The 7,095-nt window shown below is 49.1% G+C and overlaps 1 long non-coding RNA gene across 1 annotated transcript; it reads right to left on the reverse strand.

Annotated features, from left to right (window-relative positions):
* Positions 1 to 431: 431 nt before the first annotated feature.
* LOC129402240 (uncharacterized) lies at positions 432 to 6,497 on the reverse strand. Its single transcript, XR_008628600.1, has 3 exons — positions 6,132 to 6,497; positions 5,575 to 5,701; positions 432 to 1,317 (listed from the first exon to the last, which is right to left on the reverse strand). It is a non-coding gene; the product is annotated as an uncharacterized LOC129402240 (long non-coding RNA).
* Between the last annotated feature and the right edge of the window lie 598 nt (positions 6,498 to 7,095).

Below are 7,095 nucleotides of genomic sequence, written 5' to 3' on the forward strand. Positions count from 1 at the left end.
GAAGTCAGTTTTGTTGGTCCAGGAGAAAGTTGGCCTGGGGATGATGGCCAGGGGTGGGTGAGGTGCTGGGGGCTTGAGATCTTTGAAGCCCTGCCTCCAGGTTTCATGAAACCTTTACCAAGGGGAGACGTTTGAACACATCAACTCTCCTTTTATTTTTTCTTTTTTGTGAGGCAAAGAGAGTCTCAAGGTGAAAATTATGATGGAACCTAATTGTGATAAGTGAATGTGTTCTAGAAAATAAAAAATTAGACATTGAGACTGATCCAATGAATCAGTAGCCCGCAGAGGGAAGGAGATGGAGAGGGTAAGTGGAATCAGATGGGTGGGTTATGTGGTGAATGGGAGAATCAGGTTTGTGAAGAGCTTAATGTGAGACAGGCATAGAATTTGGTTTATAACTTGGCACCCCTAATTATAACTCGCATGATGTTATAATGCAATCTTACTTGAATACAGCTTTTTTGGTGAATAATATAAGACCCACCACAGAGGAGGAAGAGGAAGATAAGCAGATGAGTGAGTTCTAATTTTCGGTCAGTGATTTTTGTTGCTGAACAAAAGTTAGAGCACAGGGAAAAAAAGAGCATATTCAACGTAAACAAATTTTGCCTATATTTCTTTTTTTCCATTTCTTTCTTGTTAAAGAACTGTGATTTAAAAAGTTATTGATCGTTGAGGCTTAGGCATATAATATTTCACAGCAATCCCACCATCGTGTCTATTTCTATTGTATATTATGTAATAATTGTGTTTTCTTTCTTTATATTCCCCTTGGATTTTTCTACACCTGTGTCACATTTCAGTATCATTTCAGCAATTCTGTAGCTATATCAGAACTTCTTCCCATGGTCCTACTTCCTTACCGATATTTTTTTTTAAATAAAGAAATCATGTTCCATTACACCTAACTTGTTCCATTCCTAGCTGTGTTTATCCATTGCCCATGCTAAACTGTCAGTTACTCTGAGTTTTTCATGCTCATAAATAACACGGCTATAAATATATCAATACATACACCATTTCTTCTTTTCAGTGACTTCCTTGAAATAAATCTCAAAGAATGGGATTACGGGGTCAAAGAGTACAAGCATTTTTATGACCTTTGACCTGCATTGATTGCCAAAGGCCCTCAAAAGGCATTGTACCAGTTCTCAAAGAATGAAATATCTGCTTCCCGCGTGGTCTCATCTGCATGGCATTATAGAATTTTTCTGTATTTTATTTTCTTGGATGGCAGTTGATTGAGATTTCATAATAGGCCCACAGGGACTTTGTTATAAGTAGCCACGGAACTTCCTGATTCCTTAACAGCACCTAAGACATAACAGAAAGAAAAACAGAATGAAGATGCCAGATCGAACGCTCTCTCCATGTGCTCAATGCCTTTGTACATTGGCTCTCTCTGAGTGCGGAGGGGCTCAGTGCTGAGGACAAAGAAATTGAGACTGAAACAAGTACAACTGCAGGCCATCTCCGAGTCAGACCGCTTGGGACCTGTTTTGTGGATGCATTCACACACTTACAACCCTTCCCACTTTGCTCAGAGCCTCAGACCCAGAACTCAAATGTTCAAGTATTTGATCGAGGCCAGAAGCACTGACTTTTGAGTGGCCAAGATCCCACTCTCCGCAGCTCTCTTACAAAGGTGGTAGGTTACTGCATGGCTGTTTATCTGTCCTTCTTTCCTAGGCTTCAAGCTATCTTTCATAAAGAGGCAAAAGATAAAAGGAGTGAAAGTAAAAGAACCTGGGCCAGAATCTGTTTTCTATTTATAAAATCTTGCAGTAGACAAAGTATGCAAACAGCAATAGGTAACTGAGTGTGGAGAACCTCTCTAGAAGAAAAGCTCTAATTCTTTGAGCTCGGGCCAAATACGGAGACTTCTCCAAACTATGCCTTGGGAGGTTGAGAGTACAGTGGGCAGACCACTTGTCTTGCATGCTGCCAACCCAGGTGCTATCCCCTGCGGTATCCCCAAGGCCCATCAGGAGTGATCCCTGAGCACAGAGTCAGGAGTAAGCCCTGAGCATAGCCTGGTCACTATGTCACTGTATCACCGTCATCCCGTCGTTCGTCAATTTACTCGAGCGGGCACCAGTAACATTTCTATTACACTCAGTCCCGAGATTTTAGCAGCCTCCTTTACTCATTTACCTGCTTCTCCCATTCAGCACAGCCTGGTATGGTTTAAAAATCAAAACCAAAATCAAAGCAAGCCAAATATGCCTTTGAATTTGCTGGGGACCGCCAGGGCACAGTGACTTGTACAGATCAGACACATACTTGTAAAAATCTATAGCATGTATGATGATTACATCAAAATCAGAAAACCAGTCGGAGCACTTGGTTGGGAGCCAAAGACAATGGGTTACTCTCTCAGAAACATGTCTGTGGTTATCTGGAAAGCAAATCACTCCAATGAGTAGGTCCTGCCCGAGGAGCACACACTTGGTATCTGTAGCCCGGAGGGCACAGAAAATGAGAATACATAGATTCATTCTTCAAGGCGCCACCATATTGGAACAGAATAGGAAAGCGTATTAACCCGGAAGCAGCCAGGGTAGCTCGGACCCAGCCCCCTCTCCCATCACCCCAGCCAGGAGGAGCGGACGAAGGACCGACTCGAACCCAGAGGCATCAGCACAGGAAGACAGTTGCCTTTTCCTCAGCCCCTAGATCAGGGCCGGTGGCTCAGCGTGCACTCTCGTGATTGGACCAGCCGTGGGTGCCTCCCACATGGCTGGGACTCGCCAGGATGGCGGTGCCATTGATGGCCACTGACCCCCCTTGTGGGGGAAAGCCTGGGACCCAGCTGGCGTCCTCCAGCCTGCTGGCCAGGACAGGGGTGAGGGTGCGGAGTGTGTGTATGTGGGGGGCGGGGGTGGTGGTGCTTAGGCTTCAAGCCCGGGTTAGTGAAGGAGTGGGAAGGTCAAGTACCGACAAGGGCGGACTCGAGAGAGGCGTGGTGATTTCCCAGAGAGACCCTTCATCTGGAGTGAGGGATTGTGCGACGTGGGACCCGCAGGTCGCTCAATTGCCAGGGGCCTCCCGGAGGAGCATCCATCAGTGTCCGCGAGTCAGAGGCCAATTCAGAACCTGGCGGCCTGTTCATGTCTAGTCCCCCTCCCCCACCCCGTCCTCCCAGCCCTCGCTCTCCTCCCTTTCTTATTCTCTTTCTGGTATTCTTTTCTTCTTCCCTTGTCTCTCTTTTTCGGGTGGGGGGAGGGCCACACCCAGCTGTGCTCAGAGCTTACTCCTGGCTCTGTGCTTGGGGGACCATATGTGGTGCTGAGATTTAACTGGGGCCAGTTGCGTATAAGGCAAACACCTTGCCCACTGCACTCTCTGTCTCTCGGGCCCCTTGTTTCTCTTCTTCTATTCCTTTTTATTTCTATTTTCTTCTTTCTGTCTTCTTGCTCTCCCTCCCCTTTTTCCTTCCTCCTTTCTCTTCCTCCCCTTTCTTTCTCTCTTTGGCCTCTTTCTCCTTCCCTCTCTCTCTCAGCCATGTGTGCACACAGCACCCCCAACCCCACTCCAAAACCTTTTCATTCCCAATCCTCCCTTGCTCTTCGATACTACCCCGAATAATAAACAAGGTCCAGGAGAAGTGAAGAGAGAAGAGTCAAGAAGCGTCCCCATCAAACCAGCTCAACACACACTTCCCAAGTGGTTCTTTCCCAGAGCATCTGTGAATCGGACCCCCAGAGTTGCATTGGAAAGTCCTCTAGCCCTTCACCATAGCCTCTGGGCAGGAATGGCTGAAGGAGAAAATCAGCTTTGCTTTCTCTCCCCCACCTCCTCTCCCTCCTCCCCCCTCGCCCTGCAGCAGAAGCAGCACCGCAAACTCCACCAAGATGAATCTGCTTCTGCAACATCTTCCAACCAGCCAGTGAGCTGACAGATGGACTCAGCAGACCCTGGCTCATACCCCAATCCCTGTCTCCAGTAGATATACGACCTTGAACAAGCCACTCAACACCCCCGGGACCTTTATTTCCTCCTCCACCCTGAGTGGCTGTGAGTGGCCATAGGCTCATTGGGTGGGTCGGAAGAGCATCTACAAAACGCTGAATCCATGTTTATTCCCATCCCCCAGGGCCAATTCCCAGCCCCTAGGCTAGGCATAATCCAACAACCCACCTGTTTTTGTGTGCCTTTAACATTATTATTATTATTATTATCATCATCATATCATCATTTTATTGAATCACAGTGAGATACACAGTTACAAAGTTGTTCATGATTGGGGTTCAGTCATATAATGTTCCAACACCCGTCCCTTCACCAGTGTACATTTCCCACCACCAATGTCCCTAGTTTTCCTCTTACCACTGCCATGACCCACCCAGTCTGCCTCTATGGCAGGTGCCTCTCTCTCTCTTTCTTCCTCTGTCTCTCTCTCTCTCTCTCAACAACCCACCTGTTGAAATAGAGCTCCACCTGGCTCAGGGTGCCCAGACACTGCAGATGATCTGGGTGAGGATGGGCAGAAACCCTGTGGCACTTTGGACATGAGGAATGTTCAGCCTGACAGCACCACTGATCTATTTTGCTTCGTGGGGCCTCGCTCCCCAGGGCTAACATTTCATGCCAAATCCCTTCCTTGTTGCATCCCAAGGCAAGATGAAGAAGTGTATACCAGCTAACCTGGTGTTGCTTGTATGTTCTTTCATTTTCTGGACATGTATTGTTGGAAAATAAGACAGGATAAGATGCCCTCTGTATTCCACGGCAACTTACAGTCCCAAGGACCCCAGTCAGACACACACAGTGAAAATTGAAAATGTCCTAAGGAGATACAGGAAGTTTTTTCCTTGAGATATCTATCAGGGAAGGTTTCCTGGAGATGGTGGGCAGTAAAAACAACCTACACCCAGTTGTGCAGATGTTCTCGCCAATTAACCCCTGAGCAGAGGTGCTTTACGGCAAAGCTAATCAACCTTCAACCGCCAACCCCTCATTTGCGCAGCCCAAGTCCTGATAGGGACACTAGCCTCTTGCTTACAAAGCCATCCCTTTCACAAAAGTTGCAGCTTTTAGTTGCTGTTATGACCACTGAGGAGGGACTGGAGTCTGTCCACTTTGCTGCCCCTTCCCCTTGGCGAGTGTGTTTACTGGAAAGTAAGGGGGGGAGGTCATACTGTGCTTTGAAGTTACTTCCCTATAGTGCAGTGAAGGAACCCTGGCGCCTGGGAAAAACTGCCAAGAGAAGCCTGGATGTTCCTGTGTGGGGTCCCCGGTGCGGGGGGTGGGGGGTGGTAAGGGGGTTGCAAGTTCCAAACTCACACTGGGGTACAGCCAGATCCTCAGCTGCCCAGCACCAGCGTTTGATGGCAAGTGGAGAAGAAAGCAGTTGGAAATGAATAAGCACCGCGAGCCAGGCAGAGTTCTATGTTCTATTTCAACAGGTGCGTTGTTGAGAGGGGTGGGAGTGGGGGTGGCTGCCATAGAGGCAGGCTGGGTGGGACAAGGCAGTAGCAGGAGGGAAACTGGGGACATCGGCAGTGGAAAATGTACACTGGTGAAGGGACAGGTGTTGGAACATGAGGCAAAGGATCGCCACGCTCTTACGTGGTTAGTATCCGGGCATCCAGAACAGCAGTTAATTCAGTTGCTTTCTATCTCCATCATCGAATCCATCTTCACCAGCTCTCTGCAACCTCCGTCATCTCATCTGACAGTCTTGTCCGCCACCCATCTATCCATAGAGAAGGAGAGATGGAGAGAGATACAGATCAACAGCTCCCGTTCCACTTCGGAAGTTTTGTGATGTTGGCGGCATTCACTGCACAGTGCCGCTGCCTCCTTGCTGGAAGTCAACCTTCTGAGCGGTACCTCATTTTGTATGCAGTCTTGACCCGCATTGGCTTGTCAGGATTTGCCCAGCATACGCTCTCCTCTCAGGCTGGCCGGCCAGCCGGGTGACCACCCCGGAATTCCATCTTTCTATTCATCCCCCAAGGCTGTGAGAGGTGCAGTCACATCCCTGGGGCCATGGCTGAAACATTCCCAGCGTCCCTCTGAGTTGCAGCTGTGGGGCGCCCCCACCAGCTCTCCCCACTCCCCTCCGCCCCCGCCCCCCCCTCCACCCCAGTTCCAAAGAGGCATCACCATCCCAGAACCGGTACCTGCCTTCTTCCTTCCTGGCCCTGTGGGCCAACAGCTGCGTAGTTGCAGTCTCTCTCGGAGCGTCTGTATGGCCATTCATGGGGAGTCAAAGAAGGTTGCATTATACTAGGTGAAGCTTATGTTCAACTGGGCCGAGAGCCACTGGCGAACTTCCCCTCTACCCGGCCGCGGCCTGGCCCGCCCGCCCCTCTTCCTTTCCCCTCCTTTCTCAGCACTGTGGCCTTTTTTTCCTCCTCCCTTTCTTTCTCTGGTCAAGCCAGGGTTGTCTCGGTGGAGAAAGGCAGTGTGTTTCTGGTGTGCAGCTGCGTTTCAAAGGTGCTTTGTTGGCCAGTTATGAATTTGCCTTTGCTCCTGAGGGGAGCAGAGGGAGTCTTTGGCTTCCCCCCCCCACCCCAGCCCCCGCCTCTCCCCCAAACTGAAATTGATGTTATTTCTCTGCCAGTGGTACCCAAGGAAATGTTTTGTTCCATTTCCTCCCCTTTCAGGCTGAGCCCTATTTATGTTTGGAGCTGGGGCACTGCCATTAAGAATCATTGTCTTTGCCACCAGCGTGTGAGACCGGCCAAGTCCAGCAGCTGTGGTTTCATGCCTCCCCTCACCAAGGTTGATTTCCTTGACAACATGCTCTTGTTTGGGCCAACTTTCTTCTCTCTCTCTCTCTCTCTCTCTCTCTCTCTCTCTCTCTCTCTCTCTCTCTCTGTCTCTCTCTGTCTCTCTCTGTCTGTCTCTCTCTCTCCCCAAAATCCCGCTGATAGTTTTGTGGGGCTTAACATTAAAAAAGGAAAGTATGTGTGTGCACGCATGTGTGTGCATGCGTGTGTCTGTGTGTCTATGTTGGGGGCAACAGGCATGAGATTGCAAAGCAAATAAAGATCCTGGGAGTTGAAGGAAAGCTACAAGGGCCAGAATTTGAGGTGAATGGTGGGAATTTTCCTGTCCACAGCAGCATCAGATTCTTTATTA

Source organism: Sorex araneus, chromosome 2, assembly GCF_027595985.1.
Source record: "Sorex araneus isolate mSorAra2 chromosome 2, mSorAra2.pri, whole genome shotgun sequence".
NCBI classification, from domain to species: Eukaryota; Metazoa; Chordata; class Mammalia; order Eulipotyphla; family Soricidae; genus Sorex; species Sorex araneus.